Raw genomic sequence first — 24,450 nt, 5'->3', positions numbered from 1 at the left:
CGGACTACCAAAAGAATTTTTTTCTAAAGGAATTTATGCACTATGTAAGCGCTGGAAGACTTGCATTCAGTGTGGGGGACATTATGTTGAAAAGTGATACAGCTTTGTACCACTTCTGTACAATAAATAATATTTAAAAGAATATTTAAGGTTTTCATTTGACTCACCCTCGTACAACTATTAACTATTCAGTTTACATAAGAGCTTAATGTCACGACCTTCTGCCTGTGTTCGGTAGCTGCAATTACTGGCCTCTCCGCAGTGACAGCCCAGGCTCACTGTGGACTGTCACACGTGTAATCGCAGCGCGCAGTGCTAGTAAAACTGACGTCATGCGTGGCTTAGCGCGTGGCAGCGGCCGATAGCTGTTTCATTACGAGTCCCGACGGCAGTTTCATTCCGTGTTCGTAGCGTTGAACAACCACTGTTGTCCTTTTGCAACATGACAATGCAAGGCCCCACAGTACCCGTACAACAGTTGCGACAATCACAGACCTGCATTTTGAGTATCTTCTTCATCCACCATACTCACCAGACCTTGCCCCAAGGGCACTGTAATGGCTACTGAAACGAGTGTTACGCATGCACACTCGCCACACAGTTATTCTGCACATACACTATGTGATCAAAAGTATCCGGACACCCCCAAAAACATATGTTTTTCATATTAGATCAATCGTGCTGCCACCTACTACCAAGTACTCCATATCAGCTACCTCAGTAGTCATTAGACATCGTGAGAGAGCAGAATGGGGCCCTCCGCGGAACTCATGGACTTCGAATGTGGTCAGGGTGTCACTTGAGTCATACGTCTGTACGCGAGATTTCCAGATTCCTAAACATCCCTAGGTCCACTGTTTCCCGTGTGATAGTGAAGTGGAAACGTGAAGGGACACGTACAGCACTAAAGCGTACTGGTCAACCTCGTCTGTTGACTAACAGAGACTGCCGACAGGTGATGAGGGTCGTAATGTTAATAGGCAGACATCTATCTGGACCATCACACAGTAATTTCTGACTGCATCTGAATCCACTGCAAGTACTATGATAGGTGGCAGGAGGTGAGAAAACTTGGATTTCATGGTCGAGTAGCTGCTCACAAGCCACACATCATGCCAGTAAATGCCAAACGACGCTTCGCTTGGTGTTAGGAGCGTAAACGTTGGACGATCGAAAAGTGGAAAAACGTTGTGTTGAGTGGCGAATCACGGTACAGAATGTGGCGATCCGATGGCAGGATGTAGGTATGGCGAATGTCCGGTGACCATCATCTGCCACCGTGTGTAGTGCCAACGGTAATATTAGAAGGCGGTGGTGTTGTGGTGTGGTCTTGTTTTTCATAGTGGGGTCTTGAACCCCTTGTTGTTTTGCGTGGAACTATCACAGCAGACGCCTACATTAATGTTTTAAGCACCTTTTTGCTTCCCACTGTTCAAGAGCAATTCGGGGATGCCCATTGCATCTTTCAATACGATCGAGCACCTGTTCATCGTGACAGAGTGGTTACACGACAATAACATCACTGTAATGGACTGGGCTGCACTGAGACCTGACCTGAATCCTATAGAACACCTTTGGGGTGTTTTGAAGCGCAGGCTTCGTGCCAGGCCTCACCGACCGACATCGATACCTCTCCTCAATGCAGCACTCCGTGGAGAATGGGCTGCCATACCCCAAGAAACCTTCCAGCACCTGACTGAACGTATGCCTGCGAGAGTGGAAGCTGTCATTAAGGCTAAGTGTGGGCCAACACCATATTGAATTCCAGCTTTGCTGACGGAGGACGCCACGAACATGTAAGTCATTTTCATCCTGGTGTCCGATACTTTTGATCCCATAGCGTAACATGTGATGGCAAGCACAGTACTGTACAGAGACGTCTTACCTACAATGCCGAGAAACATAGATTGTTGATACGCTTATTAGAACTGTAGCAGAGCTATGTGGCTGAAAGAATAGCGTAAAGACTCAGTAATCTGCGCCGTGCGACTATTATATTCGTACCGCTTTCAACGAATCAATAGCTGGCTATCAGTTTTTTAAAGTTTTAAGAAATTTTGGCGAGGTAAGATGCGCAAATAACGCATCTTCGAAAGGTGGAAATTTGGACTCTGAAGAAACTTTCGAAACCGAAGATCGCTAGTAAATCATTTATCAGACTTTGATAACCAGTTTCAGCAAGGCTGTATTACTATCTTCGGACCTTTTGCTTTTATAACATTGTATCATCTTTACCTTATAAAGCATGAGGTGCAAAGATGGCCACGCAGCCTTGTCGAAACCCTTCATATAAACCTAATAAATGCTTTACTAGTGATCTTGGTGTCCCAAAGCTTCTTCAGAGACCAACTATTGAAAATCGCTCCCACGCTGACATAAATTCAGGAACAGAAAAGGAGGACTTCCTTCGTCCATAAGAGGTCGCTCAGTAGACATTTGCCAGGCTACAATTGCAATGGTTCCTATGCAAGGGCCAAATGAGCTTTTGACTTAAGTCTGTGGGCTGACCGACGATACATTCACTATAGGAACGTATGCTACGAAAGTTGCTTCTAACCTAAAAAAAGCAAGAGAAAAACGCTACAAAATGTAATATAGCAGCATATTATATCTATCACATAACAGTTTACTGTATGTATAAAAACAAACAAGCATTTCAGGCCACTGACGATGCTTCCCAAATAAAAGAAGCGAAAGACGTATGGCAATAAACATACTGCCTTCATTTATTTGCATAGACGGTACATACCTCCAAGAAGTGGCAATGTTTTATGAATTTATGTCTTTCTAGTGGCAGCCACACACACATTTTCAAGCACTGATATATAGTTATGTAGCATTAAGTATAATAAATTAAAGGGGTCATCAACACTTTATGAGACACATGACATTTTCATGAACTCTAGAATCGTCCACCGACCTGTAGGTGAGAGAAAGAGACTATTCATGTATTAATTTTTGTTATATGAGCCGTGCCTATGATTAATGTAAAACCACTCACTACCTCTCACTGTGTGTACATGTTGGTTGTATCCTGGAGTCAACATGCAGGTCCCTTACAGAGAACAATCTCATAGTACACATGAACAAAAAATTTGCACTTTCAAGGTATATCTAGAAAAGTGTACACCTAACCATAATTTCATGTTCAGCGAAATAAGGGAGACAGATTACTGGCACATAGCGTAATACAGTCCCCAGTGCGCTACGTCTACTTGGAACTCTTACCATACAGCATTCTGGCCCCACTGCACACGATTATGTTGGTTTCACATACCCGAATACGTGCTTAATAAGTTGTACTGTTTCCATTGGAAGACTCCGTTGGTCTTTCTCATTGCAGATCGTATGTTGATACCAGAATCCGCTTGGGGGCTGAAGATGATGCTTTTTGGCGTCAAAACTGGCAGCATTTTCTGGATTATCATTGTTGAAGCACTTCATGTTCAGGTGTTTTCCTCGATGGATTACCAGAAACTCACTGACTCTCGGTCAGAGATAGCACACGCCACGGTATTTTCATAGTTAATTATTATAATGCAGTTCACTTTTCATATATATAGTTCAGTCAACACGGTGAGAATGATGGCACTGAACAGAAGTTATAAAACACGTGAATTGTCTTATATGCGGCACTGAAATGTATAGTTTGCACTATCATATGGCACATATGTGTACGTCTACGTGTACATATAGTACAGTTCACTTTTCAAACATATAGTTCAATCAACACGGTGAGAATGATTGGTCTGAACAGAAGTTATAAATCACGGGAGTTGTCTTAAATGTGGCACTGAAATGTGTAGCTTGCCTATGACGTGGCACATATGTGTACGTGTACATATAATACAGTTCACTTTTCAAATATATTGGTCAATCAACAGGGTGAGAACGACGGGTCTGAACAGAAGTTATAAAACATGGGAATTGTATTAAATGTGGCACTGAAATGTACAGTTTGCACACTATCACATGGCACATACGTGTACGTATAATACAGATCACTTTCCAAAAGAGAGGTCAATAAGCACTGTGTGAATTATGGGTCTGGGCAGAAGTTATAAAACACGGGAATTGTCTTAAATGCGGCACTGAAATGTATAGTTTGCACACTATCACATGGCACATACGTGTACGTATACGTGTACGTATAATACAGATCACTTTCCAAAAAAGAGGTCAATAAGCACGGTGTGAATTATGGGTCTGGGCAGAAGTTATAAAACACGGGAATTGTCTTAAATGCGGCACTGAAATGTATAGTTTGCACTATCACATGGCACATACGTGTACGTATAATACAGTTCACTTTTCAAACATATAGTTCAATCAACACGGTGAGAATGACGGGTCTGAACAGAAGTTATAAAACACGGGAATTGTCTTACATGTGGCACTGAAATGTATAGTTTGCACTATCACATGCTACATACGTGTACGTATACTAGTACGTGTAATACAGTTCACTTTTCAGACATGTAGTTCAATAAACATGATGAGAATGATGTGCCTGAACAGAAGTTATAAAACATGGGAATTGTCTTAAGTAGGGCACTGAAATGTATAGTTTGCACTATCACATGGCACATACGTGTATGGACCACCAAATAATTTTACCTCTCTAACAACATTTTGACGTGACATTCTGGCCTCTGCTTCGAAGAGCCATCTAATCTTCTCCATATCTTTGTATATAGGGACCACATTATTTTCTGAATGGGCCAAACCCATGTAAAATAAACAAATGCGACGCTAACGGTGGACAATCATCACGTGGAAGCAAGGGTATGAAACTTATAAGCTAACTCGATTTCACGTTAGATACTTCAATTTGCCATTTGCTTGCCTGAAATACTGAGTCAGATTACCTCAGAAAGAATGAATCGTCACTGTTCTACAATTTCTGCAATATTGTGTACAGTACAGTGTAACACCAATATTTGTAGGGCTCCACAGCTTATGTCGCATAGAACTGATGTTCAAAGCCAGCAAATAGACCTCTGAGAAGGGGAGCGAGTGGAGGTTAGGAATGGAGATTGGGGAACGGACTGCCGCGCGGGATTAGCCGAGCGGTCAAGGGCACTGCAGTCATGGACTGTGCGGTTGGTCCCGGCGGAGGTTCGAGTCCTTCCTCGGGCATGGATGTGCGTGTTTGTCCTTAGGATAATTTAGGTTAAGTATTGTGTAAGCTTAGGGACTGATGACCTTAGCAGTTACGTCCCATAAGATTTCACACACATTTGAACATTTTTTTGGAGAACGGAATAAAAGGTGTTGTGGTTTGAAGTGTCCGGTATCTTACGCTGAAACCATTCACCCTAGTTAGCTTTCGTTCAAGAAATGTTAACGAGATGGCCGGCCGCTGTGGCCTAGCGGTTTTAGGCGCTGCAGTCCGGAACCACGCTGCTGCTAAGGTCGCAGGTTCGAATCCTGCCTCGGGCATGGATGTGTGTGATGTCCTTAGGTTAGTTACGTTTAAGTGGTTCTAAGTTCTAGGGGACTAATGACCTCAGAAGTTAAGTCCTATAGTGCTCAGAGCCATTTGAACCATTTTTAGTTCGCTGGTGTTAGTGTGTTCGACTGCACTACAATTTTTTTCTTACTTTTTCTTATTTCTTCATCTACTTACATATTTTTACTCTCAATGGTAGTTGATAACTGCGTTGGTTACAAAGGGGCGACAAAGAAATAAAATGCAATTGACTTCTTATTAAATATGCAGCAGATGTATACAAATTTATTTATTGCGTAACGGTTTGTAGCTTTTTTGTGACGGTCGTCCTAGAAACATTAGACAAATCGTTCTTCTACCATGAACATTTTACGTAGGGCATCTTGTCACAGCGGCACCGAACTTTCAGTAAATTAAGTAAAACTTACTTGCAGTATTATCATCTTCTCACTGATCAGCCATAACATTATGATCACCTACCTAATAGTGGGCATCCCCATTTTTGGCATGAATAACAGTGGCGAAGCATAGTGGGGTGGAAGCAATGAATCCTCGGTAGGTCGCTGGAGGGAGATGGCACCACATCCGTACTCACCTCACCTAATGCCAGTGAAATCCGGGGAGGGTGGCGACAAGCTCTGACGCCACGTTTAATCACTTCGATCGGCTTCAGACTGAATGAGTTGCGAGCCAACACAACAATTGCAAATCGCCACTGTGTTCCTAGAAATACTCTATCACACTCCTGGCCTTGTGACATAGCGTATTATCTCGCTGAAAAACGCCAATGCCGTTGGGAAACACGATCGTCATGAAGGGGTGTACGTGGGGTGCAACCAGCTCACGATACACCTTGGCCGTCGTGGTACCTTGCACGAGCTCCACTGCACCCACAGATGCCCATGTGAATGTTTCCAAGAGCACATCGGACCCACCGCCAGCTCGGCTCCGTCCTGCAGTACAAATGTCAAGGAGCTGCTTCCCCGGAAGGGGACAGATTCTCGCCTCCCCATGGGCATGATAAAGATGGTATTCGAATTCATCAGACCACGCAACGCTCTGCCACTGCGCAGCGTCCAGTACCATTCTACACGTGCTCATTTCAGTCGTAGTTGCCGATGTCATGATGTTAACATTTCACGGGTCGTTGGCTGTGGAGGCCTATTGCTAGGAGTGTTCGGTGCACTTTGTGTTCAGACACTGTTGTACGCTGCCGAACATTAAAATCTGATATTAGCTTCGCCTCAGTTCGTCGCCTGTCCTGTTTTATCAGTGCGCTAAGCCTACAACGTCCGATATCTGTAATGTGGGGTGGCCGCCCATCGGCACGATGTCTGGAACTGGTTTCACACTTGTTTCGCCACGTGCTGAAGACACTCACCACAACACTCCTCGAGTGCTCAACAAGTCGTGCAGTTTCCGAAATGCTCGTGCCGAGCCTCTGGGCCATCACACTCTGCCCTCAGTCAAACTCATATAGATCACGTGCCTTCCCCATACTACACACTTACTGATATTGCATGCACAGTGCGTGTATCCGGCTAGCAGTAATTCTTCACCTAGACGGGTTTATATCGATGGTGGTCGTAATGGTCTGGCTGATCTATGTACGTCTTAATGTGAGGAAGATATTTCTAAGAATGTACTTTTGGTGCATTTATGGCAGTGAAATGAGAACTGTGGGAAAACCGAAACAGAAAGAACAGAAAGCATTCGAGTTATGGTGCTGCATAAGAACAATAAGAATTGGATGTCCTCATGAGGTAAGGAATTAGGAGATTCTCTGTAAAATCGGCGAGCAAACGAGTACATGCAAACCACTGACCAGTAGAAGGGACATGATGATAGGATATCTGTTAAAACACCCGAGAATAACTCCTGTGCTGGCGTCAGCTGTCACCAGCACACCGGTCAGAAAAGATGTAGCAAGAAGATCGGTAGGCGCTGTACCAAGTGCGCCTATCAGGAGAGAGGCCAAAGACAGACTGGCAAGCAACACGCCACCAACATCCTCTCGAGTACAAGCATTTAGATCGCCGCCGTGGACCGGAAGTTTCAGTCTAAATCTTTGTTACTGGCTCACTGTCTCAGTCTGTAGCGGAGTCGCTCAGTCACTACCCCAGTCTCAGTCACTAGCTCATTGGCGTCTGAAAGCTCACATCGCCTGCAACGAGAGTGTATAGCGACTGGAGTAGTGTCTATAGTGGGACTTGTATTTCACCAACAATGAGGCTACAGTGCACTATTACGGAGAAGCTTGTACCACAACACATGGACTCTCTTAAAGATAAGTAGCTTCCTGTGAATGTAAATAAAGAACCCTGTTAACACAAGGGTGCATTTGTGTTGTAGAAAGAGGATGCAGCAGTGGCTACGAGGACACTGCAATTCTGAAAGACTAGAGGTAAAAATCTCTAGAGGAAGGTAGACATTGTGATACATCTAGGAAACAACTGAAGACGTATGTTGCAAGTGCTACTCCGAGACGAAAAGTTTGGCGCAGGAGAGGAATTCTAGGTGGGCTGCATCAAAGCGTGCAGAAGATTAATGACGCAAAAAAAATAAAGTGATTTCGTCTGGTTACTGAGGATGAGGGCCTTATTGAAAGCCCTACAGTGTGAATGGCTTTACTTTCAACCTGAGCAGAACTCACAAGCGGAGTCTCACAATTACAGTTTGTCCCCTCCTATTCCTGATATACGTGAACGACTTTCCATCTGAGGTTCAACAAACCGAATTTATAATTTTTGCAAATAATACTACTGTTATAATAAATCCTATTAGGGAGAAGGCCACAGAGGAGATCATTAATTATGTTTGATGAAGAATTACGCAGTGTTTCTCTAAAATGGACTATACTACCGTTCTGCACAGCAAATAGACTAATACCAGCAACTGCTGCAGTACACGAACATTCCAAATTTTGGGGTCTACATACTAATGAAAACTTGAACTAGGAAGAAGCTTATTACTGTTGTTTTCAAACAATTACGTTCAGCTACTTTTTCTCTTTATATAACTTCCACTCTTGGAGACAAACGAATCAAACTCCTAACAATTTTCCGTATTTCCACTAAGTTATGTCCTGCAGAATAGTTTTCTCGGATAACTCATCACTTAGAAAGAAATTATTGATTGCACAGAAGCAAGCAGTAAGAATTTTATGTGGTGTTCACCCGTACTGAACTTCGTCCCAAATAATCCACCACAATTTGAGATGATAGTGATGTCGGTACCAACTACTCCAAAGGAAAAAATTATCGTTATTGACCAGTATTAAAGCTTTCAGTGGGTCAAAAAGAAGTTCAGTATGCAGATTGCAGATAAAAGTGTTTTTGATCATTTTCACAATGTAGTAATACGTCTTACGGGTAGCAAAGCACGTTTAAAATCTAACGTAAATCATTTCTTCTGGGCAATACATGTCTTGCAATGTTGCTCGTTCCACATCATTTGGATAAAAAAAGTTTGGAAGGTAGGAGACGACGTACTGGCGGAATTAAAGCTGTGAGAACGGGTCGTGAGTCGTGCTTGGGTAGCTCAGTTGGTAGAGCACTTGCCCGCGAAAGCCAAAGGTCCCGAGTTCGAGTCTCGGTCCGGCGCACTGTTTTAATCTGCCAAGAAGTTTCAAACAAAAAAAAGGTCAAATGGTCAATGTAAAATGTGATTAGGTAACTGGATATCTGGTACATTAAAATACATCACATTCAACTCGTTTTTCGATCCCCATCCTGACCTGTGTCCTCCTCTTATGAGAAAAAATGTTCTCTCTATAAGACTTGTTTTTAAATTGTGTCTGAATAAATGAGTATCATGTACAAACGCGTTGACAAAAAAACCTACATAAGATTTTTACGAAAATAAGAGGCTTAAAGAAAAAGTGACAGTTGGTTTATTTAGAAGAAAAGTGGATTCCTACATATATTCTGTAAATAAATATTGACAAACAGCATCCGACAAGTACTGTCATACAAAAGAACCTGTCTACGTTTGTTGGCTGTGTCCTATTGATAATATTTTGTCTGATCGGCTCACTGAGGAAAAATTTTAAAGAGCAGTGGTATTTTGACCGCTGAAAGGTGGCATAATCACTATTTTCTTAATTAGTTATGGAATGAATGGCTTGACGGGAAATCAACTGTTTTTTTTAATAAATTTTTGAATGTAACTTCTAAGTAATTGTCGTACAGACATGTAGTGCATGGCAGTGCTCCACTTGCAAGGATACAGGAGCGTAAGCTATTAATGCCTTTCCACCCTGCTACTCTGTCGTAAATGGGAGGGTGCGCCACCATAGCCAGGTAACGAGTTCTGACAGTTACGACCGCGCCGCGCAGCTATCGCACCGCACTGGTACCCTTTAATCCACAAATTACTGCTCGCTGTAATGTCTTCTCTTGTCCAGCAGAGGTAAATCGTGTTACGCACACAGTTTGCTTACAGTTGGGTTCAGATAATTTAAGAATATTGTTGTGAATCTATCATATGATTTAATTTTAGAAAATACCGCAATCATTCAGTTACAAAAATACTCTTTCCGTACTGTTTGTATTTCATCGTGTATACTACACCAAAACCGCAGAGCCATTCTGTTGATTAGCAACTGCGGATCGAACTTACCACTAACAAATCTAGTAGTTCGCGACTGAATTTCTTTGGTCTTTTTTCAGTCGGACATGGTGCGGATCCCAAATACTCGAGCAGTACTCAAGTATAGGTCGTATTAGCGCCCTATATGCGGTCTCTTCTACAGATGAACAACACTTTCCTAAAAATTCTCCCAATAAATCAAAGTTCAGCATTCGCCTTCCCTACCACAATCCTCACATATTCGTTCCATTTCACATCGATTCGCAGCGGTATAGCGGTATCAGTTTCGCATTTTGATGTAGAAATATACTAATTTCTGCTGAAGCTCTAAAAGACATGCATTTAGTGGCGTTTCTCACTTTAAGATCTTATTACTTGTTTCTCAGTAATTTGTAAATATAGATCATGGCATTTATCAATTTTTAACATGAACTCTATTGCTGTCTTATAATAGCGTTCGTCATTTCATACCCAAATACGGAAATACTTCACGTCGGAAATAATGTGTTGCACTGCCTCGGAAACGTGTTTTATCTCCACACTGTGGGCCAACGTGCTTAAGAACTTCGACAGAATAGAAACGTATAAAAGTGAACGTTCCGACTCCAGTCCTACGAAAGCTTGTGAAGACTGCCTTGGTGCTTATCAGTCCATACGTGGCGATGGCATTCAAGTGTCAAGTCGACATGGTACATGCCGCGACAGTCGCCAGTAAACCATGAATTGGACAACGACACATTTTTCTCGCATTGTTTGCGTGGCCTGTTTAAAATGTCAGTGATCTTGCCCAGTTGTCGGGATAAAATAATATGAGCAGCTCTCCAGAAGATATCGTAGGGGTCGCTCAGTAGGATGCTGAAAAGTCCTACTATTTTGTCAGGGTATGTAGCATGAGGACCTGTGGAGCGTCATGTGACGCAAATTTATTACTAACAATAGTGGACACCAGAAGATCGTAAGTAAGATCCCAGCAGAGGGGTCGAAACGTCGACCAATTTAGTAGAAATATGACGCGGCCTAATAACCGAGAAGATTTCAACTTTACTCATTTTATTGTTCAATTTACGTCTCATAGGCGTGGCCTCAGTGGTGGCTGATTGATGCGCAGGCCAGAGTGTAATCTGTATCATCAGTTGCAGACTGATTGCCCGAAGGTCGCTACGTCAGCCCACAGGAAAGGCCGGCGAATTGTAACCCGGTGGATTGCCCGCGCGCCGATCTGTAGGCGAGTCCCATGGGGTGAATCCTCTTCAAAGAAGGCGTGACCGCAGTCCGCGTGTGACTGAATTACACGCTGCCCTGATACTGCTCTGCACTGCCTGCATTGTCCTCTCAGATGAAATGCGGTATTGGGTGCCATGATGTCTAATTTTGTGATGCACACTGATCCTCGCCCACTGGTTTTGTAGGCCTACTGGTCTGTACAATGTCGAAGTATCAGAGTAGCTCATGCCTTGAACTGCAGTGGTGTTGATGGACCCATGGACTACCCATCACTGGCAGCTTCAGACCTGGACTCCGGCGTTTGACAGCTATGGCGACAGGGTATCTGGCATTGCACCAGACAGCGAGACCCATATTATCTGAAATCGTTGGGTACTAAATTTCCTCCGCATGACTCCACGTTTTAAAATAGTTCTCCTCCTACTTTCATGGTACAGTTAACGAGTTCAAATATATTTGTGGGCACATATTAGTCCGTTTTTGAGGGACGGTCATTTCTCTACCATGTGGCAGTGCCGCAAGATAGGCTCGTACTGTGCATTAATGCATGATATTCTGTAATAATACCTGACGCCGACGGTAGTCCACATAGTTTTGATGCACGAATATGTCATAATCGAAGCTACTCCGTTGCCAATTCGTTGGCTTTGGTTCCATATGAAGATGTGCAGGAGACTCGAAAAAAAGGATATCCGGCGTTACTGAGAAGATTTTATCCCGTGAGAAAATTATGCATGAATACTCCATCAGCTTGTGACATCTCGAGATTCCAGACTATGACTATTGAAGGAGATTAACAGGTCCCTCCTGAGGTAAGAGATCTGCTTTTTGATCCCAGTTGACAACCTGACAGCGACCTTCCACGATTTCGATTGGAAAACGTAATAGCCGGAGTTGTACCTGAATCTGATAAATTTATAATTAACAATCCGCCGATCAGGATCAAAAAAATGGCTCTGAGCACTATGGGACTTAACTGCTGTGGTCATCAGTCCCCTAGAACTTAGAACTACTTAAACCTAACTAACCTAAGGACATCACACACATCCATGCCCGAAGCAGGATTCGAACCTGCGTCCGTACCGGTCGTTCGGTTCCAGACTGTAGCGCCTAGAACCGCTCGGCCACTCCGGCCGGCCAGGATCATCGTTTCGAGTTTTGTAATTCCGACATCGTATTCGTGATCAGCGACCCCAAATATCTAAATGAACACAGTTTTATGTCCATGTCTATTACGTCTAGGTTTCGAAGCGAGTGGTACTGGGCTATGAGGGGCCAAGAGAATATTTGGTTTTCAGTGTAGATGTGTCATTCATGTTTGATTGAAAAAAAAAGAAAACAAGAGAAAGTGGAAGTGTTACTTTATGGAGAATGGAGGAGGTACGTGACGAGAACAATCAAGTTGTACGCAGAAAGGTATCCCGAAAGACGGTGTCCAACAAGAACGACAATAAGCGAACATGGAAATACTACACATAAGGCAAGGAAAAAGCATGCAGTGAGCAGAACGAATGAAACAGATGTCCTCACAGCTATTGCTCGTAATTCTCAAGTTACCTTCCGGAGAAATTGCGAGTAGTTCTGGAATACGTCAGTGCAGCGTTGATGGCATTTTTCGAAGAAACAGATTCCATCCGTACCACGTGACACTTCAGCAGCAGATTAACGAGGAGAATTGCAGAAGATCCGAGTAAATCTCTCGCTCGGTTCTGTTGCAACGTAAGAACAGTATGTCCTTTTATTAGAGAATTCTCTTTATCGATGAACATACCTATACAAATCATGGAAAGCTGAATGTTGAATGTGTTCATTACTGAGGCACTGAGAATCCGCATTGGCTAAGGCAGGCTGAACATCAGAGAAAATTGAGTGTTTGGTGCGGGATTTTTGGGGACTACATGATTGGTCATCACTTCATTGAAGGAACCTTAACAGATAAAAGATAAGCCTAAGCACAAGTTAATACCGAATGGCTACTGGCTCTCCTAGAGAAAGTCCCAGGTGAGTAACGTAGGTATATCTAGTACCAGCATGATGGCTGTCTTGTACCTAACTTGGAGCTAGGAAAGCGCTGACCCAACACTTTCCTAATCGCTGGTCAGGACACGAAGGCGATATCAGTTGGCCTCTATGTTGCACTGGTTTGATGCCTTCCAGTTTTTCTCCCTGAGGTAAACTGACGTTTGCACACAAGTTCGAGAGGCTCTAAACATCACATTGTTATGTACAGTATCTGGCCAGAAGTCCTTCCAAAAACGTATAATACAGGACGGAGTGCATGTCGAATATTAACTGAGCGTTTATGAAAATATTCGTTTGTAATTTCCTTGTTCTTGCTCTAGCTGCTGTAATTTCATGTTATCAGTGTCATTCCTGACATTAAACTCATGACCCAAAGCGATTATCCAACAAAATCTTCACGGTGTTCACGAGAAACGGCCAGTGTTCATAGATATGATACAAACGACCTTTCGAAGCAAAAATATCTAGAAAACAAGGGCCTTAGAACGGTTTTTTTTTTTTTTTTTTTTTTTTGTCATCAGTCTACTGACTAGTTTGATGCAGCCCACCACGAATTCCTTTCCTGTGCTAACCTCTTCATCTCAGAGTAGCACTTGCAACTTATGTCCTCAAGTATTTGCTTGACGTATTCCAATCTCTGTCTTCCTCTACAGTTTTTGCCCTCTACAGCTCCCTCTAGTACCATGGAAGTCATTCCCTCATGTCTTAGCAGATGTCCTATCATCCTGTCCCTTCTCCTTATCAGTGTTTTCCACATATTCCGTTTCTCTCCGATTCTGCGTTGAACCTCCTCATTCCTTACCTTATCAGTCCACCTAATTTTCGACATTCGTCTATAGCACCACGTCTCAAATGCTTCGATTCTCTTCTGTTTCGGTTTTCCCACAGTCCATGTTTCACTACCAACAATGCTGTACTCCAGACGTACATCCTCAGAAATTTCTTCCTCAAATTAAGGCCGGTATTTGATATTAGTAGACTTCTCTTGGCCAGAAATGCCTTTTTTGCCATAGGGAGTCTGCTTTTGATGTCCTCCTTGCTCCGTCCATTATTGATTATTTTACTGCCTAGGTAGCAGAATTCCTTAACTTCATTGACTTCGTGACCATCAATCCTGATGTTAAGTTTCTCGCTGTTCTCATTTCTACTGCTTCTCATTACTTTCGTCTTTCTCCGATTTACTCTCAAACCATACTATGTACTCATTAGACTGTTCATTCCGGTCAGCAGATCATTTGCTTCTTCTTCACTTTCACTCAGGATAGCAATGTCATCAGCGAATCGTATCATTGATATCCTTTCACCTTGTATTTTAATTCCACTCCTGAACCTTTCTTTTATTTCCATCATTGCTTCCTCGATGTACAGATTGAAGAGTAGGGCGAAAGGCTACAGCCCTGTCTTACACCCTTCTTAATACGAGCACTTCGTTCTTGATCGTCCACTCTTATTATTCCCTCTTGGTTGTTGTACATACTGTAAATGACCCGTCTCTCCCTGTAGCTTACCCCTACTTTTTTCAGAATCTCGAACAGCTTGCACCATTTTATACTCTCGAACGCTTTTTCCAGGTCGACAAATCCTATGAAAGTGTCTTGATTTTTCTTTAGCCTTGCTTCCATTATTAGCCGTAACGTCAGAATTGCCTCTCTCGTCCCTTTACTTTTCCTAAAGCTAAACTGATCGTCACCTAGCGCATTCTCAATTTTCTTTTCCATTCTTCTGTATATTATTCTTGTAAGCAGCTTCGATGCATGAGCTGTTAAGCTGATTGTGCGATAATTCCCCCACTTGTCAGCTCTTGCCGTCTTCGGAATTGTGTGGATGATGCTTTTCCGAAAGTCAGATGGTATATCGCCAGATTCATATATTCTACACACCAACGTGAATAGTCGTTTTGTTGCCACTTCCCCCAATCATTTTAGAAATTCTGATGGAATGTTATCTATCCCCTCTGCCTTATTTGAACGTAAGTCCTCCAAAGCTCTTTTAAATTCCGATTCTAATACTGGATCCCCTATCTCTTCTAAATCGACTCCTGTTTCTTCTTCTATCACATCAGACAAATCTTCACCCTCATAGATGCTTTCAATGTATTCTTTCCACCTATCTGCTCTCTCCTCTGCATTTAACAGTGAAATTCCCGTTGCACTCTTAATGTTACCACCGTTGCTTTTAATGTCACCAAAGGTTGTTTTGACTTTCCTGTATGCTGAGTCTGTCCTTCCGACAATCATATCTTTTTCGATGTCTTCACATTTTTCCTGCAGCCATTTCGTCTTAGCTTCCCTGCACTTCCTATTTATTTCATTCCTCAGCGACTCGTATTTCTGTATTCCTGATTTTCCCGGAACATGTTTGTACTTCCTCCTTTCATCAATCAACTGAAGAATTTCTTCTGTTACCCATGGTTTCTTCGCAGCTACCTTCTTTGTACCTATGTTTTCCTTCCCAACTTCTGTGATGGCCCTTTTTAGAGATGTTCATTCCTCTTCAACTGTACTGCCCACTGCGCTATTCCTTATTGCTGTATCTATAGCGTTAGAGAACTTCAAACGTATCTCGTCATTCGTTAGTACTTCCGTATCCCACTTCTTTGCGTATTGATTCTTCCTGACTAATGTCTTGAACTTCAGCCTACTCTTCATCACTACTATATTGTGATCTGAGTCTATATCTGCTCCTGGGTACGCTTTACAATCCAGTATCTGATTTCGGAATCTCTGTCTGACCATGATGTAATCTAATTGAAATCTTCCCGTATGTCCCGGCCTTTTCCAAGTATACCTCCTCCTCTTGTGATTCTTGAACAGTGTATTCGCTATTACAAACTGAAACTTGTTACAGAACTCAGTTAGTCTTTCTCCTCTTTCATTCCTTGTCCCAAGCCCACATTCTCCTGTAACCTTTTCTTCTACTCCTTCCCCTACAACTGCATTCCAGTCGCCCATGACTATTAGATTTTCGTCCCCCTTTACATACTGCATTACCCTTTCAATATCCTCATACGCTTTCTGTTCATCTTCAGCCTTCGACGTCGGCATGTATACCTGAACTATCGTTGTCGGTGTTGGTCTGCTGTCGATTCTGATTAGAACAAACCGGTCACTGAACTGTTCACAGTAACACACCCTCTGCCCTACCTCTCTATTCATAACGAATCCTATACCTGTTATACCATTTTCTGCTGCTGTTGATATTACCCGATACTCATCTGACCAGAAATCCTTGTCTTCCTTCCACTTCACTTCACTGAGCCCTACTATATCTAGATTGAGCCTTTGCATTTCCCTTTTCAGATTTTCTAGTTTCCCTACCACGTTCAAGCTTCTGACATTCCACGCCCCGACTCATAGAACGTTATCCTTTCGTTGATTATTCAATCTTTTTCTCATGGTAACCTCCCCCTTGGCAGTCCCCTCCCGGAGATCCGAATGGGGGACTATTCCGGAACCTTTTGCCAATGGAGAGATCATCTTGACACTTCTTCAATTACAGGCCACATGTCCTGTGGATACACGTTACGTGTCTTTAATGCAGTGGTTTCCATTGCCTTCTGCATCCCCATGTCGTTAATCATTGCTGATTCTTCCGTTTTTTGGGGGCAATTTCCCACCCCTAGGACAAGAGAGTGCCCTGAACCTCTACCCGCTCCTCCGCCCTCTTTGACAAGGCCGTTGGCAGAATGAGGCTGACTTCCTATGCCGGAAGTCTTCGGCCGCCAATGCTGATTATTTATCAAAATTTAGGGAGTGGCGGGGATCAGAACCCGGGACCGAAGACGTTTTGATTATGAATCAAAGACGCTATCCCTAGACCACGCATACCTTAATAGATATCAGCGCTTTTCCAGCATCGGATATGTATTTCACAATAGCGAAGATGAACAAGTGCTTAAAGCACTGCGCTCTAGAAGAGGTTTATTTCACAGCAGCGTAGATGAACAAGCTCTTAAGGCACACACTTTAGCGTCCGCGTTTACTAGACTTTCTTTCTTGTTTTGGTCCATACTACCTCCTGTCAAAATGAAATGGAAAGATCTTGCATTAGACGAGATTGGTTTCACAGTATCAAAGGTGATGAAGTTCTTACAGCTCTTATGGTATGCGTTTTAGAGCCCATGTTTTCTATACATATTGCATCGAATGAGCTTTCTTGTCTTATCTCTGAACATCGACCATCCTTCCTGGTACACCTTGTATATGTCGATTGACGAGATTGGTTTCACAGTATCAAAGGTGAAGAAGTTCTTACAGCTCTTATGGTATGCGTTTTAGAGCCCATGTTTTCTATACATATTGCATCGAATGAGCTTTCTTGTCTTATCTCTGAACATCGACCATCCTTCCTGGTACACCGTGTGCGCCTTTCTTTCACTCGTAGAGACAAGAGTGGAATTACTGCCGTAGTTAACTGATCCATAGATGCGATGTCCTTTGCCTTCCACATAGTGTATAGGCCCAGTCACTTGTAGCCACTTAAATTAAACTTCTCTGCAGTGCTCCGCTTTTAAATAGCCTCTCCTAGTCGTGTCGGCCTGGAACGCCCATCAGTCTGACATCCCAGTTCCGTATAACACGAACTTCAGCGTAAAACAACAATCGACATCATGTTCAAAACCGATAAATCCTAAGTCTTGAATAATCAGATTTTGAAGAGAGGAAACACTAATGTATACGTTTCTTTCAGTATTGCGGTTTTAGCAGCAGAAATTATTGTATTCCCATTTGCAACAGTTAATATGGTACCGCTATCTCTGAAATTCATGTAGCTACTAAAATGGACTATACATGAGATAATGAGGAATGTTTTGCAATTTATTAAGGTGAAAACAGAATTACAATGTCCTAAGCGGTTTAGGAAATATCTTAGGTTAACAGCTTAGCTGAAACACTCTACATTAGATGTTTTTCGGTGCTAGAGGCTTCCCTCGCCAGACGACAGTACGGAAGTGGAACATGAAGAATAACGCGCCAGAGACAGGAACTTGCATCTCCACACGTGTTCCGAAATCCAAAAAGCAGTGCAGGGAGGAAAGTACTTAGCACAGTTGCTGGTCATTCCCTTTGCTGTCCCACTCGTAAATGGAGAAGCGACACTATGTTAGGAAGTCACCTGAGTCGTATGTTTGCTTCTGTGCGAGCCCTGATTTGCCGTACTCTGTCCTCGGTGTCCTTAAACGAAATGAACGTTGGTGGAGGTACCATCGTTCTGCAATCCCTTGCAAGTACTGTTTCTCTAATTTTTCTCAACAGGAAGTAAGCAAAGCAAACCTCAGATCTCAGGCCCAGGTGGGCCAATGGGGACTGACCGACCGCCGTGTCGTCATCTCCCAACGACGTCACTTGGATGCGATAATGAGGGCAGTGTGGTCAGCACACCGCTCTTCCGGCCGTTGTCCAGTTTCTTGACGCTGATGCCCTACTTCTCAGTCAGATAGCTCCTCAAGTGGTCTCACGAGGCTGAATTCACGCTGTCCCGGTCCTCCTACCAAGAAAAAATCCCTGGCAGTACTGAGAATCGAACCGGCCCGTACGCATACTTGCCAGCTGCAGAGCCTCAACAACAGCATTTCTGAAAAAAAAGTGTGTTCCTATCTCCTAATATTTCCATTGAAGGAAAATTTCCGTAACACTCTTCTACTGATCAAATTGACAGGTAACAAATATAGCAGTACTCCTCGTATTTGCTTCGCGATGGCAAAGGATTTAAAAAAAAAAAAAAAAAAAAAAAAAACAGCTGAACGGAATGAAGAGTGCCTTGAAAGAGTTTATAACATGAACTTCAACTAAAGTAAAACAAGAATAATGGGGTGTAATCGAAATACAGGTGATACTGAGAGGATTACGAAGTGAGAGACTAAAAGTAGTAGGCGAGTTTTGCTATTTGGGCAGTAAAATAACTGATGATGGCCAAAGTTGAGACCAGGAATAGCAAGGGTAGCGTTCCTGAAACAGGAGTTTGTTAGCATCGAACAATATTTTAGGAGTTTGTAAGTTTTTTCTGAAGGTATTTTGTGCCTGTATTATAGTCTTGCACGAACCTGAAATGCTCTCGATAAGCAGTTTGAGCAAGAAGAGAATGAAGGGTTTAACGAGTGAAGAATGCCGAAGCATGAAGAATGCTGAAGAATAGATAGGTAGGTCGAGTAACAGAGGAGCTACTGAAACGAATTACGGAAAAGGAAATTTGTAACACACCTTGACTAATAGAAGGGATCGGTTGACAGTAAACACCCTGAGGCGTTAAAATTGTCAATTTAGTAACGGAAGGAAGTGCGTGGGGTAAAAGATGTAGAGTGACTGTACAGCCGTTCATATTAGAAGTGTGTGATATTTGCACTGCAACTGCTGGTACGGCGTGGGACACTACCTCTCCAGACGTGACACGGTCGATTACAAGTGTGAATAGTAGCTCGTCAGCTGTCACTGTCAGACGCACCAAGCAGCATGGGTAGCAATCACGGCGGATACCTCTGACGTAGTATATCTGAGGAGGAGAGCATTATAAGCCAAGAGCATTAATCAAATTTACAGCTCCACTGCCAAATGACTCTTTAACATCAGTTGTCAATTTCCTATTGTTCTCCGATGTACATTCTTGCAATTTTCTGATCTGTTTTGCCTGCATGTAGTCTTTCTCATTCTCGTGCTCTGTCACAGTACCACGACAGGGCGATTATTGCTAGCACCGTCTGCGTAGTCTCCCCAACTCCCATTCATTATTTACGTCACTCCTTTTGACCTTTTTTTCATAATCGCAGAAAAGTGTTTTCCGACACTGTTTTGCGTGGAAATACCACCTATAAATACTCCCGAATCACCTCACATAAGTCATTAACATATTGAAGACATTGTTTTTATTTCAGGGACATGTATCAGCACGAAAACGCAGGAAACTCACCGAGGGCAATAGGGCAGTACAGTGGATGATACTCAGAATCTCTGCCATGGCACTTTGACAAGCGATTTACACCTAGTAGTCTATTCACCCAACGGATCCCTCGAAGGGATTAACTCACGTCGGCTTACATAGTGCGAGCCACTGTCGTACCAATACGTCACGTAAAGATTTTTTAGAATGCGTTGATAACGTCTGTTCTCTAACAAGAATATTCTTAAATTCAAACTCTTTCCCTTTACACTGAGGGTTTAGTAACTCGAATAGAAATGTGCAAATTTTCATGAATGCAAGATTACAGTACTTTAAAATATCTTATCTCCTCTTCGGCATGCAGGATACGTTGCACGTATATAAAACAAAATTTATATTAATTTCAGAATTAAATTTCACGTTTAACAAAATCTAATCTGAACTCACTCTCCACAGTTTCATTGACCTTGTTACTTGATGTTACTGAAATTCCACTCTTTCTATCGCTTTTACAGTCATGCATCCAATGGTGGAAGTGAAAGATGGACGACAAGTAGTTTGGAGAGGAAGAGATAGAATCTTTTCAAACGTGGTGCCGCAAAAGAATGTGGAAGATTAGATGGGTAGATAACGTAACTAATGAGGAGGTACTGGACGAATTGAGGAGAAAAGAAATTTGTGGCACATCCTGACTAGTAGAGAGGATTGGATGATATGATACATTTTCAGACATCAACAGATCATCAATTTAGTATTGGAGGAAAGTGTGTAAGGTAAAAGTTGTAGAGGGAGACCAAGAGATGAATACCCTCAGACTTCAAGAAGATTATAATAATTCCAATCCCAAAGAAAGCAGGTGTTGACACATGTGAAAATTACCGAACTATCAGTTTAATAAGCCACAGCTGCAAAATACTAACACGAATTCTTTACAGACGAATGGGAAAACTAGTAGAAGCCGACCTCGGGGAAGATCAGTTTGGATTCCGTAGAAATATTGGAACACGTGACCCTACGACTTATTTTAGAAGCTAGATTAAGGAAAGGCAAACCTACGTTTCTAGCATTTCTAGACTTAGGGAAAGCGTTTGACAATGTTGCCTGGAATACTCTCTTTCAAATTCTGGAGAGAGCAGGGGTAAAATACAGGGAGCGATAGGCTATTTACAATTTGTAGAGAAACCAGATGGCAGTTATAAGAGTCGAGGGACATGAAAGGGAAGCAGTGGTTGGGAAGGGAGTGAGACAAGGTTGTAGCCTCTCCCCGGTGTTATTCAATCTTTATATTGAGCAAGCAGTGAAGGAAACAAAAGAAAAATTTGGAGTAGATATTAAAGTCCATGGAGAAGTAATAAAAACTTTGAGGTTCGCCGATGACATTGTAATTCTGTCAGAGACAGCAAAGGAGTTGGAAGAGCAGTTGAACTGAATGGATAGTGTCTTGAAAGGAGGATATAAGATGAACATCAACAAAACCAAAACGAGGATAATGGAATGTAGTCAAATTAAATCGGGTGATGCTGAGGGGATTAGATTAGGAAATGAGACACTTAAAGTAGTAAAGGAGTTTTGCTATTTGGGAAGCAAAATAACTGATGATGGTCGAAGTAGAGAGGATATAAAATGTAGACTGGCAATGGCAAGGAAAGCGTTTCTGAAGAAGAGAAATTTGTTAACATCGAGTATAGATTTAAGTGTCAGGAATTTATTTCTGAAAGTATTTGTATGGAGTGTAGCCATGTATGGAAGTGAAACATGGACGATAAATAGTTTGGACAAGAAGAGAATAGAAGCTTTCGAAATGTGGTGCTACAGAAGAATGCTGAAGATTAGATGGGTAGATCACATAACTAATGAGGAGGTATTGAATAGAATTGGGGAGAAGAGGAGTTTGTGGCACAACTTGACAAGAAGAAGGGATCGGTTGGTAGGACATGTTTTGAGGCATCAAGGGATCACAAATTTAGCATTGGAGGGCAGCGTGGAGAGTAAAAATCATAGAGGGAGACCAAGAGATGAACAGACTAAGCAGATTCAAAAGGGTGTAGGTTGCAGTAGGTACTGGGAGATGAAGAAGCTTGCACAGGATAGAGTAGCATGGAGAGCTGCATCAAACCAGTCTCTGAACTGAAGACCACAACAACAACAACGTTCACATAATTTATTTACAAAGCTGCACACCATGCCATGTCATTATAAGAATATTTACCTAACTTCCTTCAAGTCCTCAGCATTCGTTAGTAATAATAAAATTTACTCGACATTTTGTTCGTTGGTTCAAGAGGTTAAAGTTTTAGATTAGGCATAAAAGTGACTTATGAAATACACCAATATCCATAATCGAAAAAATTATTTTCCTTTTAATCTGCAGCTCATCGTGTTTTCCCTATCTTAATTAGAACTTAAGGTTCATTATATTGCTTATGGCGTCTCCATTTTAAAGTTTAGAATCATCTAAAATTTGTAGCTTATAAACTGTTACACGAATAATCCTGTTGGCAGAGCATCAGCAACTGAGCATTATAGCAGAGGCTGAAAATACCGATTCCGTTGTAAATTACTTTATTTTCACACGACCTGTTTCGGACTGTTATAAGCCCATCCTCAGGTGTCGTAGCTGTGCTGTGGTCCCAGAGCGCCGCGTGTACCAGGCGCGGTGTGCTGTGTATGAGCGCAGAACAGGGAGTTCTGTGCTCACAGGCAGCACACCGCGCCTGGTGCACGTGGCGCTCGGGGTCCACAGCACAGCTATGACACCTGAGGATGGGCTTATAACAGTCCGAAACAGGTCGTGTGAAAATAAAGTAATTTACAACGGAATCGGTATTTTGAGCCTCTGCTATTACACGAATATTACTCAAAAGTTAATCTGTGATACAAGTAAAACACTATTTAAAACTTCTAGTACAATTTTGTCTGTTTGTACACTCTGGTCGCAGAGACTATCAATGTACACACGCATCAAATACTTCCTTCAGGTCGACAGAAATATACACTGCCAGAAAAATTTAGTATACCTGGAAAGGCGATGTCGATTTTAATCCGATGGTGGCCTCTGCCACCTGGGCTATAATATATTTACTGATAATGGTTTCAGCGCCGTCCGCCATCGGGCAGCACAGTGGCATAGCTACCAGAGCCCCCTTTAACAGGGAATAACCACAGAAAGAAGGCTCAATGTGGTGTAAACGTGTGAAGCAAGCAGCTAACCATGCCACAGAGAAACACCTACGGTTTCTACAGCCATCTGTGCCAGTTTGAAAGGGGTCACATTGTGACCTTGGAGGGATGGCCACACAAGTTGGATGTGCTGCGTCAGCTGAGCAGTGAAGCTGGTACAATGGTCATATGAACACTGTCACACCCGTAGACGCGGTTCTGGACATCCTCGCAGCACAGAATCCCGCCAGAATCGTCATATTGTAAGGCCGGCAGTGGCAGAGCTCACAGCTACCACAGCACAGATAAGAGGGCTTGTTAGACCAGACGTGTCAACACGAACTGGGCCAACTGGTCATTCACAGTGGCACTACAGGCACGCGCCACAAATCTCGACCGTCTTCTGCTCACACCTCAGAATCGATATGCTCAGCCTGACTGGTGCCATTAGAGGACCACTTGGGAGATGGAATCGCGAGGTGGTCTTCAGCATTTAAAACAGATTTTGCCTGCAGGCAAGTGATGGTCATCTGTGTGTATGATGTAGACATGTTGAGTGCTGTCTCACAGAGTGTATTCATCAGAAACACACTGGCCCGACCACTGGCCTTACAGTATGGAGTACGATAAGCTATAACTCGTTCACCTTTGGTGTTTCTGGAGGGAACGCTAACCAGAGTTCAGTAATTGCAGAATGTTGTTAGACATGTTCTTTTGCCGTTCTTGCAACAGGAAGGTGCGCTGACTGTGAAACGCAACATGATCTGCATGTCATGAAGCAACTTTCCTAGCGAGAACAGTCTGTAGATTTGTCTCCAGTCGAGCATGATGGGCCAAGAAGTGACTCATGCAACTTGGCGACCACCAACTCTTACAGAACTAAATAAGAGTCTAACTTACTTAAGCCAGGGCACTGTTTGCCATCTGTACGATCGACGTGATGACAGAGTCAACGCCTGCATTTTCACACTTGAGGGATACACCAGTAGGGGGGGGGGGGGCAAAATCAATAACAGTGCAGTTTGTTAGTGGAGGGGCAAACTTGATTGATGTATGACCCCTCCCCTTAACCTATTGATCTGTCAATTTATGACCAATTGGGCCCTGATTTAAGGCAACTAGGAATAATC

Source organism: Schistocerca americana, chromosome 4 (genome assembly GCF_021461395.2).
Source record: "Schistocerca americana isolate TAMUIC-IGC-003095 chromosome 4, iqSchAmer2.1, whole genome shotgun sequence".
NCBI lineage: Eukaryota > Metazoa > Arthropoda > Insecta > Orthoptera > Acrididae > Schistocerca > Schistocerca americana.
This window is presented reverse-complemented; position numbering follows the sequence as displayed.